Source organism: Nicotiana attenuata, chromosome 1 (assembly GCF_001879085.1).
Source record: "Nicotiana attenuata strain UT chromosome 1, NIATTr2, whole genome shotgun sequence".
NCBI lineage: Eukaryota > Viridiplantae > Streptophyta > Magnoliopsida > Solanales > Solanaceae > Nicotiana > Nicotiana attenuata.
In genome coordinates this window covers 85,038,886-85,052,467 of record NC_031989.1, presented here as the reverse complement: position 1 = coordinate 85,052,467, position 13,582 = coordinate 85,038,886, and positions in this window count along the sequence as shown.

Here is a 13,582-nt window from a genome sequence, read left to right as displayed (position 1 = left end):
CAAGTGCTGGCCAAGGAGAACTCTTCTTTCATTCCAGCTTTTCTAGTATTGGGTTTCTCCTCTTCGTTGAACCCCAAAAACTCATTCAGAGACTTCCCATCAAACACCATATGTTCATTTCACTATGCAACGTTCCTTGAAGAAACCCCAACCTTCTCTAGTACGGAATTGTGCTTGCACATTCACCGGTCTTTTGAGGTTTTTATCTGCTGGTCCTTTGGAGGTAGGTGAAGTTGAAGGAGTGTCATGCAATTGGAGCGGGAGAGACATGTGAGTGGGAGCAGATTCAGAAGTAATACTCCGGGATGGTGCATACTCACTCCCCGAAGAGTGGGAGGCAGCTCTATCAGCTTCCCGTATTATCTTACGGGTCTTTTTTATATTCTCCCGAGCCTGGGGAGTGAGTTTAACAACCCGCTTTCCTTTTCCCCCTCGGGAGGAACCACCCCTCCCGGGTTGTTGTTCTTTTCCTCCTCGTTTCTTAACCATGATCTGCAAAGAAAAGTCTAACATTGTTAGTTGAAGCATATGCAATGAATAGGATGCTACAGTTGAATGCATGGTTTAGAAACAGGGCTGCAGAATAGAAGGGGCGCGGACCGCGCAAAAGTACCACGCGGTCACGCTGGGGTAGCGCGAACTGCGTAGCATTGGAGCGCGGACCGCGCTTAAGATGTTCCAGTGAAACCCCTCTCTGAATCTTACCAACGCGGTCCGCACTGATTTGGACCGCGGTAGGCTGGCGCTGCTACGCGGACGCGCAGAAGATAGCACACAACAAAGACGCGGACCGCGCAGAAAGGACACGCGGCCGCGTAGGGCAGACAATTAACTGAGTATGGGGATTTTCATTTAAGTCCAATTTTTTTGTTCAAATTATGGGTCCTAATTGTCCCTACTCAGTTACTAATCAAGAATTCATGCCCATTGTTTCACATAAACACACAAAATCTACCCTAACAAGTAAAACTAAGAGAGAAAGAAGAAAATAAGAAGTTATACTAATAGGAAGCAAATAAAAAAAAAAATTAAACTATGAATGAGATTAGTGAGGAATGTTACCAGGGGTTGTGAAAGTTTTAACTACTTGAAGCAAGTTCTTTTGATGCACAGTGAAAATTGAGAGCTCAGGTAGAAAATTGGCGAAAAGGTTAAAATGAAGCCTAGGGTCTCTATTTATAGAAAACACTGTGGGACCCATTACTTACCCACTAGCGCGGCCGCGCAGAAATGGCCGCGGACCGCACTGGATTTCCAGCATCCTTAATTGCCTGAACAGCCCACGCGGACCGCGCTGTTTTGTCATGCGGCCGCGTGGGAAACTTCAGAGAGCATGTAATTTGGGCTTCTCCTGCGCGTACCGCACAGCTGGCTTCAGAGACTCAGCTCCCATTTCACCAGCCTACGCGGACCGCACTGTTTTGGTGCGCGGCCGCGTAGGCAAACTTCAGAGACCTTAAAATTTTTTGCTACTTTTGTCCTGCACTGGTCCAACATCAACCCTGCAACATCTCACAAACCATGAGTTGAAAAATCCTAATCTACAACGGAAAAATAAAAAGAAAGAAAAAGACATGGGTTGCCTCCCAAGAAGCGCCTGGTTTAACGTCGCGACACGACGCATTTTACCATAATATCACTTCAAATGAAGGAGTGCCACCACGTGGCTGTCATCAATCTTCCCAAAGTAATGCTTCACACGATGCCCATTGACCTGGAATACCTCACCATTTTTGTTTTTGAGATCAAGAGCACCAAAGGGAGTCACAAATACCACTTCAAAAGGGCCACTCCACTTAGATTTGAGTTTGCCCGGAAATAACCTCAACCGGGAGTTGAAAAGAAGAACCATATCACCGACCTTGAATTCCTTTCCCCGAGCATATTTGTCGTGAAGGTACTTCATCTTGTCCTTGTACAAAGACGAGCTGGAGTAGGCGTGAAATCTAAACTCATCAAGCTCATTCAATTGCTCCACTGGGAGATTGGCTGCAACATCCCATTCCAAGTTCAACTTCCTCAATGCCCACATAGCCTTGTGCTCAAGTTCCACCGGAAGATGGCAAGCTTTACCAAACACCAACCGATACGGAGACATACCAATTGGAGTCTTGTAAGCCGTCCGATAAGCCCAAAGAGCATCATCCAATTTCTTCGACCAATCGGTCCTATTAGCATTCACCGTTTTGGAAAAAATACTCTTTATCTCCCGATTTGAGACTTCCACTTGTCCACTAGCTTGTGGATGATAGGGGGTGGTCACTTTGTGATTAACTCCATACTTAGCAAGCAATGAGTCGAAAGCCTTGTTGCAAAAATGGGACCCCCCATCACTAATAATGGCCCGAGGAGTACCAAACCTCATAAAGATACTCTTTTTCAAAAATGCTACAACACTTCGGGCTTTATTGTTGGGTAGAGCCACGGCTTCCACCCATTTTGAAACATAGTCCACCGCCACGAGAATGTATGTATTACCACAGGAGCTCACGAATGGACCCATGAAATCGATGCCCCAAACATCAAAAATATCCACCTCTAGAATTGTATTGAGGGGCATCTCATCCTTCTTGGAAATACCGCCGGCTCTTTGACATGCATCACATCTCTTCACCAATTCACTAGCATCCTTGAACAGCGTGGGCCAATAGAAGCCGCAACTCAAAACTTTTGAGGCTGTCCTCACCCCCCCGTGATGACCACCATAGGGAGAGGAGTGATAAGCCTCCAATATGCTTATTTGTTCACTTTCCAGTACACATCTTCTTATCACTCCATCCGTGCAAATTCTAAACAAATACGGATCATCCCAATAGAAATCCAAACTATCCCGCTTGAGTTTCTTCCTTTGGTTGGAAGAGAGCTCACACAGGACGTTACCAGTCACAATGAAGTTGGCGATGTCCGCGAACCATGGCATTTCACACATAGAAACGGAAAGAAGCTGCTCGTCAGGGAACCTATCATTAATCTCAATACCATCACTTGGTCTCCCATCTTCCTCTAATCGGGACAAATGGTCTGCAACTTGATTCTCGCTTCCTTTTCTATCCACAATCTCTAAATCAAATTCCTGAAGGAGTAACACCCATCTCATCAATCTTGATTTCCCGGAGGGCTGCATGGTCCGTGTGTATGATCACCTTTGCTCCCATAAGGTAAGGTCGAAATTTCTCCATCGCGAACACAATAGCCAATAGCTTCTTTTCTGTCACTGTGTAGTTTCTCTGGGCCTCATTCATAGTCTTGCTAGCATAATACACAGGATGGAACATTTTGTTGATCCTTTGGCCTAGCACCGCCCCAACCGCTACATCACTCGCATCGCACATAAGTTCAAAAGGCAAATCCCAATTAGGTGCGGTGATTATAGGAGTTGTTGTCAACTTGTGTTTCAATAGCTCAAAAGACTCCATGCACTTCTCATCAAAAATAAACTTGACATCCTTCTCTAACAACTTGCAAAGCGGGTTCACAATTTTTGAAAAATCTTTAATGAATCGCCGGTAGAACCCGGCATGACCAAGAAAACTCCTCACCCCTTTGACAGAAGTAGGGGGAGGGAGCCTTGAGATAACCTCTATTTTTGCCTTATCAACTTCAATTCCTTGCCTTGAGATTTTGTGACCCAATACAATTCCCTCTTGCACCATAAAGTGACATTTCTCCAAGTTGAGCACAAGGTTGGTTTCTTCACATCTTGCCAAAACCCTGTCCAAGTTCACCAAACATTNCTCCCATTTCACCAGCCTACGCGGACCGCACTGTTTTGGTGCACGGCCGCGTAGGCAAACTTCAGAGACCTTAAAATTCTTGCTACTTTTGTCCTGCACTGGTCCAACGTCAACCCTGAAACATCTCACAAACCATGAATATGAATCAGTATGAAATATCAATGAAATCAGTAAGGTGACAGCAAGAAACGATCACTATGGGTCCTAACAATATCAGCATAAAGCCTAAACATGATATCTAGCATGATTGATAGCTCAATTAATGAATCACATGGTTAAAACACAGATATCAACAAACTAGGGTCACTAAACAGTGTTAGGGAACTACGAAGTCGCAATTCACAGGGTGCACACCCACACGCCCGTCACCTAGCATGTGCGTCACCTCAATACGAATCACACAATTTGGGGTTTCATACCCTTTGCATTAACTTTAGAAGAGTTACTTATCTTAAACAAGCCAATTCCAATGCCGGGCAAGACAATCGATGCTCCAAGGATTCCATCACGCTCATAGCAACCTCTAAACGGCTCAAAACTAGCGAAAAGCAACTCAAATACATCAGATAAAGCCCAAGGAAACAATGTCAAATGATAAAGATCGAATTCTACCTCTAATCCCAAATCCGGCCAAAACTCACACTTGGGCCCACGCCTTGAAACTCGATAAAACTCACAAAATCCGATAACCCATTCAATTACTCCCCCACCTATTTCCTCTAATACCTCATCATCAACACCTCCAGTTGAAAGTCCAAAGCCCAGATTTCGCAGGCAAAAGATGTTAGCCAGAAAAACTGTAGCATCCGGCCTTCTCAGAAAAGCCTTGAACGAGAAATTAAAGGCTAGTCAAAGAAAAGAGGCTTCATCTGAAGAATCCCACTCAAGCTCTGAATCTGAAAAGTTCATCTCTGCTAGTGAAGGAGAACAACCTGGGTCATCTGACAATGACAAGAGTCAAGAAAACCCAAGAGAGGTAAACACCTGTTATGTATTTTCTGATATAGCTGAGAAGGTAGATAATAGGTTTGTGCTTGTGGGTGCTGTGGAAAATGTTGAAGGGGCTGAGACTAGTAGGAGGGGAAAGAAAAAGAAAGGGGAGGTTCTTGCTATATGTGGTGGTGGAGAAGAAGGTGGCTTGAAGTCAGGGGGAAGCGGATCAGGAGAAAGTTCTGAGGCTGCTGTAGAAGAGGAGGAGGAGATGGACCTGGTCTATCAAGAGAGAGGCACAACTGAAGAAGTGGTTCCCACTGTCAAACCAAAAAGAACCAAGACTCCTGCAAAGAAGTATTCAAAGTCTGTGCCTGCTGAACCTTCTTTGGCTGAAAGAACAAGGTCTGCTATAAAGGGAAAACAAATGAAAATTACTGAGGAAGAAGATGAGGAGTGGAGTGAAGAAGAAGAAAAGGAGGACTCTGAACAAGAGCAAGATCGCTTTGTTATTTTTAGCAGGAGGAAGATATTGAAGGGAAGGCTGCTGAAAGACCTGGAGGAGCCAGGCATGGTTAGGCTGGTAGATGCTTTAGCTGCACAGGGCTGGAAGGACATGGTCCTTCAGATGGATGGGAGACTAGCCAGAATAGAGTTGATTGAATTTATGGTGAATGGCTCTGTGTAAAATGGGCGAGTAACCAGTATAGTGAAAGGTGTGAAGGTGGAGTTTGATGCACCAGTGCTGGGCAGGATTCTAGACATCCCAAGTGAGGGCTATGATGATTACACTAGGCAAAGGTGGCCTTGTCTAGATGATCTGCCCACAGCACTCCAAATTACCAGGAACTTCTGTGACACAAAGGATGCTGAAGAGGTGCCTGAAGCACGATTTGTTCAAAAGAGTGAAATGAAGCCAGAGCATAAAGTGCTCTTTGAGTTTGTGAACAAATGTCTGTTGCCTAGACAAGAGAGGAGGCACACTGCAAATTATATGGACCTGGTTCTCATGGAGTGTCTTGTGAGGGGTAAACAAATCAATTGGCCTGCTTTCATAGTCAAATTGCTGGACAGAGTCATAAATGGTTCAAAGGCTCATGCTACTCCTTATGGATTCATTTTGACAATTGTACTGGATAGGCTGAATGTCCCTTTGAAGAAGTGGGAAAATGCCTCCAGTAAGGAGCACTTTGGAATCAAGACTCTCCAGGCCTGTGATTATCTGCTAAGTGTTGCCCCTGTTGAACCTGGTTCACTAGAGTTTTAACTTTGCTACAAGAATGTGGGACCAAAGATGCTGAGATTGCTAGGCTTCAGGCTCGAGTAGCTGAATTGGAAGAAGAAAGGAATGGGCTGAAGACAGAACTTGCAAAAGAAAAGGAAAAGAGTGAAGGGATGCTACAAACAATGCTCAACCTACTCCAATCCCAACCCTCCAGTTCTTCTAAGCCTTAGCCATCTTTGTCCTAATTCCGAACCATTTCAGTTACCTCCAGTGACCCAGATTAGGGATTTTTCTTGTTTTTGCTCAAGGTTGGTAGTTTTTGTTCTTTCTTTTTGTGGACTGTATTGTAGAAGCAATGCCTTATCAATGACAATTTGCATTTCTCTTGTTTTGTGATGATTCTGCTCTTAATAGTTATTTTTATCAAGTTGATTTTTGATTATCTAAAGCATGCTTTCACTTGCAGTTGCCCTAGTGGCCATGAGTAATGATTAATATTCTGGGATTCACATATTTATGCAACTTTTCGATGATGCCAAAAGGGGGAAGATATTGTTCTTTAAAAGAAATTGTGTCTATTTTCTGAACAGTGATGTTTATGACCTAATTAAATCTGGCCCTTAATGATAAGTAAAAATTTTCGAGTGATGATATTTTAGCAGAGTTCCACAGGTTCTATAATTAGTACAAGCACAGAGTTTGTCATCATCAAAAAGGGGAGAATTTGTTGGCCCAAGATCAGTTGAAGTTTTGAAGAATGACAAACGAACTCAGTGAAGGACCAGGTTCATCTAAGGAGACACAGTGTTATGGCCCATACACATGAGATGCACGTGAAGAAGATAAGTCCTTGAGATCAAGCAGCAATATCTTGATGAATATCTTCTGAACTGATCGAAAAAATTGCATATAGGATAAGGAGTTGAAGTCTCCTTATGAAAAGAGAATTACATCCGGATCAAGAATATGGATTAGGAGTTAGAGTTGTTCTTGGACTCGAATTGTCAAAGGATCCACAATTCAAGTTCTTATCAAACTCTGATTACTAACTCTATAAATATAATGATTGTTCTCTTTTACAGGGGTTGCACATAAGCAGAAGTTAAGCATATTTGAGAGCAAAAAGATCAAGTCTGATTTGCAAGCAACATATGCGAGATACAAGTGTGCACGTCTGAAGCTACATGAACTAAGATAGAAGAACCAGTTTCATCATTGTGTTTATTCTAAGTCTAGTTCAATTGTAGTAGGTTTTCATATTGTACCTTTCAGCTTTATCTAGAAGCAATTGTAATAGGTATATTGAGTATTCAAGTTAGAGTTAACTTGAAAGTGTCGCAACAGTTGAGGCTGTGTGCTACACTGGGATTAGAGTTAATCCTTAGGTTTACAAAGAGTTTTGTAAATGCAGTTTTTGGCTCAGTGATTTTAGTGGAGTTTGGGAAAATCCTACTGAGTAGTAGGTCGTGGTTTTTTCACCTTTTGAGCCAGGTGTTTTCCACGTAAAATCTCTGTGCACTTTACTTACAGTATTTATTATTCCGCAAACTGCTGTAGTTAGAACACTTAGAAGAACCAGGTTCTTCTAACGCGAAAATTAGGCACCACACAAATCACCCCCCGTCTTGTGTGGTATTGACGTGTATAACATCAATTACCACAACCACGGAGAGCAAATAACACAATACCACGATCCGGAAAGAACATAGCCATCGCACAATCAATCAAGCAAAACCCAAATACTCATCCCACTCAAATCCGGATATAAGGCTCAAATAGAATCGCATCATATGTCCATATAACCAACGAATCACAACTCCTCGTAGCATAGAAGAGTAACTCACAAATCATTTCAGAACACGAATAAGCTCAACAACAACCAAATAGCACGTCCCTCAATGATGGTAGTATGGAGCCAACCAATCCGACTCGGTGCAGAACACACATCCATATTGGGCCTACCAATGAACCCCAAATCAACTCTCATCACCCACAATAGATAAATAACCCTCCGAAAGTCCACAATAGCTGGATCATAACACATACTATCTTCTCACTAACCTTGGCTACATTTTCACAGTCCACAACCACGAAACAATCTACTCATGAGAACTTCCAGTCTCCAAATCCATAGAACACACGAATCACCATATCTGATCTCAACTACACCGCCTGAATGTATAACACTTCTCCAATACACGATCATCCCACGAGGAATACTTCTATAATTCTTCTATGCCACAAAGCAGAATTTGAACACCAGCAGTCGATCAAATAAGGGAGTGCCGCAATACCAATGAAGTATCCATAAATCAAAACACATTGCCCCTTCTAAAATGTACAATCTCACTAAGCCATAACACATAGTAATATCATTTACCTAGTCATTTGAAACTCTCCATGCTGCCTAAGGACTCATGACCTCCCCTTCAAAACTGAATCGTGACCTTACACATGCAAATCTCAGTCCTACACAACACAACACATATACTATGCCAGTATACAAAAAATTTGAGAACTTTGCAATCCACTCTGAGTCACAAGCTATTACATACTTAATTAGCCAAGAACTTTCCATTTGATACCATCCAGGAGGAAATCACTATACACCACTTGCCCCTCACGCCAATAGGAAATATACTCCTGGAACCGTGGTAGAAACTATTGAGATCTCTTAGAAACCCATTTGCACATAATTAAACCATCAGAACTAAATCCCTCTAACTCAACCAAGCCACGTAGGTCTCCAGAACCCAAGAGAATTGCCACGAAACATCTATTGAAACTCACCACATCATAAGCACCCAACGAAGCGATCATACCCATTACCATGTTGATCCAACCTACTACCAAGCTGTCCTATTTCTCCGAGTTCCGTTTGAATTACCTTCAAACTGATGCTTCTCCTCGCCATAATACCATAATCCTCAACCAAGACTCACCACATGAGACCATAGCATAAAACCACACTCCCTTAAGGCTCATAAGCCGCTGAATGCTCTCTTAAGCACCCTAAAAGTACCATAACCGAGATACCCACTCTGCAGAGACCTTCTGTGAATTTAAAGTTGTTCATCTTACCTTCTTGATACCGAGAGTAGAATCCAGAATGATATAGAAATACTGTGAGTCTCAACACCATCTGATGTAACTCTCAGCTTCTATCCATATACAAATCCGTAACATTCTCAATTGCCACATATAAATCTTGAATTCATTAGAACCATTCTCGAGAGTCATCCACTCTACTCAAATCTCAATAGCACCACCCAAACGGACCGAACGACTTGTGCCCCATTAACACATCAACACCCAAGGAAGTAATCCGTTCTTCTAAGCGGCCGAGCGATTTCCTACTCTATGCACGCTACATCCTTTACAAATAACAACTAAATCATCCAATGTTTCTCCTATACCCATAAAGCATAACACTACCCTTATCCAAAATTTCCTTTACTCGAGTCCTCCTCGATCTCAATCTCTGTAAGTCATAACCGATTCACTAGTATACCTCAAACTGAAACCAATACAACATATAATCGCACGATCAACCCATCGATAGCAGACTCCCCCACTTGGTGCAAATCCAAGGAAAAGCATCTAATAACTCATAATACCCATACTCTGTTGCTTCCAAAATCACGCACTGAAATTCAACTATATCCTTGATAAGCTTATGTAAGACAAACCATCTAATATCTCAAATCATCTGTAAATCTCGCATTCACCCTTGTAGCAGTCAAGCCAACTCTCATAAGCGATCCAATATCAAATTGCAACACATATAATTCACTGGTAAAGAGGACTTTATACCCTTCCATAGTCATAAATATTACACAATCACTTAATCATCCTGAGTCTGAACTCATATCACGACATGAAATCTACTTCACTCCTCAACTAAACAACCTGAAAAGATCCTTCAAAACACCCATGACTCGGGGCTATACATCAAATCAAGATGGAAATGAAGCACCAAATAGTTCTTTCTACTCCTCAAGCAGACCCTTCTCGTCACATTCAAATCATATGAACACATCTCGCAGTCACATCCTACTCAGCACGTAGGCATCCAGCCATCAATTCCACTAATAAGGATACTACCGGACATATAAATCTAAATGCACGTGCTCACACAATCGACACCTCGGTGGTCAAGCTACAGTCAGAACCCGGCCTCAAGTCTTCCAGACTGGCCCAACATCAGAATACCGAAATCACATCTTGCACCTCTTCCAGGGAATCACAACCCGTTGATGCAGAGCTGATACCGAGCGCTCATGTGCGCATACGATCGCATGGAAGGAATTCAAAGGATTATGCTTCAAGCTGAATCAATGCCACACGATAACGAAAGAAATATGGGAAGTATATCCTAAATGTCATGTAGCCTTTCGAATATAGGTATGGGCGTCATCATACTAATCTGCTAGACTCTACTAGACACTTGCTCATAAGTTGTACAACCTATGAACCTAGAGCTCTGATACCAATCTGTGACGACCCGAAATCCATTAGTCGTGATAGAACCTAACCCGATCCACTAGGTAAGCCACTTAACAATTATCCATTTCCAATGAACGTAATAAAACAATTAAACAAAGGAATTATCTTATTCTAATACATTTCCCAAGGAGTGGTAGTACAAATCATGAGCTTCTAAGAGTAGAGATTTCAATACTGATAGGAAATAAATACATCTTCTATTTGAAAAGTACATAAACAGAGTTATATAATGTAAGGCTACCATGAACAAGAGGGAGCTACAACCGAGGCGCATGTACATCTTCCAATCCAGCTTCTGTCGAACATAGCAACATCGACATTCGAAATCTGCACACAATGTGCAGGAAGTATAGTATGAGTACAACCGACCCCATGTACTCAATAAGTAACAAACCTAAACTTAGGCTGAAAGCAATGACGAGTTAGAACATAGGTCAGGTCTAACACCAATAACCAATAGCAGTTCATAGCAGTGTAAAGCAAATAAAAAAACAAATAGCTTAGAGATAAAGTGCTCAGCCTTTTCATATTTTTCCGAAAATAGTTCCACTTTTCAAGTATACCAATGAAAGCCCAAATCCTTTACCAAAGTCATCAAAAATATAAGTAAGTTTGAAAATTGTAACTTTTTCCCAAAAATCCTTTCAATGGTAAATATGATGGTTCATTTTCTTTCCAGATAGCATGTGTGAGATACCTCTCTATAACCATATATCAATGTGTGTAAAAAGTCATCAATGACGTGATACTGTACAGCATGATAAAAATGCATCTCTAGGCCTGTATGTCATGTGCATGTCAAATGTGATGCGATTCAGCAATAAAACCATATGCATACTCTCAAAGTATCAATTAACTCAGTCCTCACAGTCACTCAGTCCTCACAGCCACTCAGTCCTCATAGTAAATCAATCCTCCCAATCACTTGGTACTCGGCACTCGGCTCTCGCAAACTCAGTAGGTACCTGCGCTCACTGGGGGTGTGCAGACTCTGGAGGGGCTCCTTCAGCCCAAGCGCTATAATCTGCACGGACAATTCACAGGGTGCACGCCCACACCCCCGTCACCTAGCACATGCTTCACCTCAATACGAATCACACAACACATAATTTGGGGTTTTATACCCTCAGCATTAGATTAAGAAGAGTTACATATATTAAATAAGCCAATTCCAACACCGGGGAAGCCAAGCGATGCTCCAAGGATGCCATCACGCGTGTAACGACCTCCAAACGACTCAAGACTAGCCAAAGGCAACTAAAATACATCAGATAAAGCCCAAGGAAATAATTTCAAATGATAAAGATCGAATTCTACATCAAATCCCAAATACAGCCAAAAAACACGCCCGGGCCCACGCCTCGAAACTCGAAAAAACTCACAAAATCCGACAACCCATTCAATTACAAGTCCAACCATACTAGTTTTACTCAAATTCGACTCCAAATCGGTTTTCAAAACACAAAATTCATATTACGAAACTTTAGGCCAAAACCCCCAATTTTCCTCTTTCAATTCATTAACCAATTGCTAAAAGTGAAGATGGATTCATGAAATTTAATCAAAACTGAGTAAAGAACACTTACCCGAATCCTTGCGATCAAATTTGCTCCAAAATATGAAGAAAGAACAAAACCCTCAATTTTTATAACTATGCCCAGCACTTTCGCATACGCGGATAAGTGGCCACATCTGCAACCTTTGCTTTTGCGAAAAGGGGCTAGTATATGCGAGTCAGGCCGCTTCTGCGATGGCCATGACCGCATCTGTGGTCGTGTTTCTGCACAAATACCTCCGCACTTGCGGACCTTCACTCCTCAATGAAAACTTGCATCTGCGATGCTTGGCTCACATCTGTGCCATCGCACCTGCGCAAACCAGCCGCAGGTGCGGTCACACCAGAACCAGAAATCTTTAGCATGGCAACATGGAACAAAAATGATCCAAACCTCGTCCGAAACTCACCCGATCCAGTCGAGACCCTGACCAAATGTACCAACAAGTCCCATTACGTAACACGGACCTACTCGAGGCTTCAAAACACACATAACAACATCAAAACGACGAATCACACTTCAATTAGGAATCATTGAACTTTATACTTCAACTCCCATAACCGATGTCGAAACCAATCAATTCACGTCCTATTGACCTCAAATTTTGCACACAAGTCACATTTTACATTACAAACCTGCTTCAACTTCCGGAATCGGAATCTGACCTCGATATCAAAAGTCCACTCTCGTCCAAACATTCAAAAATTCAAACTTTCGCCATTTCAAGCCAAATTCCACTTTGGACCTCCAAATCACAATCTGAACACGCTCCTAAGTCCCAAATCACCTAACGGAGATAATGGAACCTTTGAAAATCCAATCCGAGGTAAATTACTAAAAAGTCAAACTTGGTCAACCTTTTAATTTTTTTTAAAAACTTCTAGCTCAAAATCATTCTTCCAGATCAATTTCGAATAACCTGAAAATCGAAACCGACAATTCACATAATTCATAATGCATCATACGGAGTTACTCGTGCCCGAAAACTACCGAGTGAAGTACAAATGCTCAAAATGGACGGTCGGGTCGTTACAGAGGCCGAGTGTGAAACAATGATTGCAAGTCTCGAACTAGCTAAGAGTTGGGAGCGGAGGTTATTGAGGCCAAGTGCGACTCCTAACTTGTGGTAAATCAAGTCAACAGAACTTTCGAGGTTCGAGAGGATCGAATGCAGTGGTACTTGGACAAACTACTAGTGTCTCTACATTGATTTAAAGAATGGACCCTGCAGCACATACCTCGAGAACAAAATGGCGAGGCTGATACCCTTGCAAATTTGGGGTCGTCGATCAAAGATGATGAACCTAGCTCGGGGACTGTCGTACAGCTTTCAAGGTCAGTATCGAAGAACGACACGCCAAAATAAAATCCACAAGTCTAACCTGGGATTGGAGGAATAAGTACATCGAATACCTAAAGAATGGGAAGCTGTCATCGAATCCTAAAGAATCAAGAACTCTACGCACGAAGGCCACACAGTTCACATTGGCCGAGGATGAAACACTGTATAGGAGAACATTCGATGGACCGTTAGCAAAATGTTTGGGACAAGGAGACATCGATTACATTCTATGCGAAATTTGTGAGGGCACTAGCGGAAATCATTCCGGTGCCGAGTCATTGGTTCACAA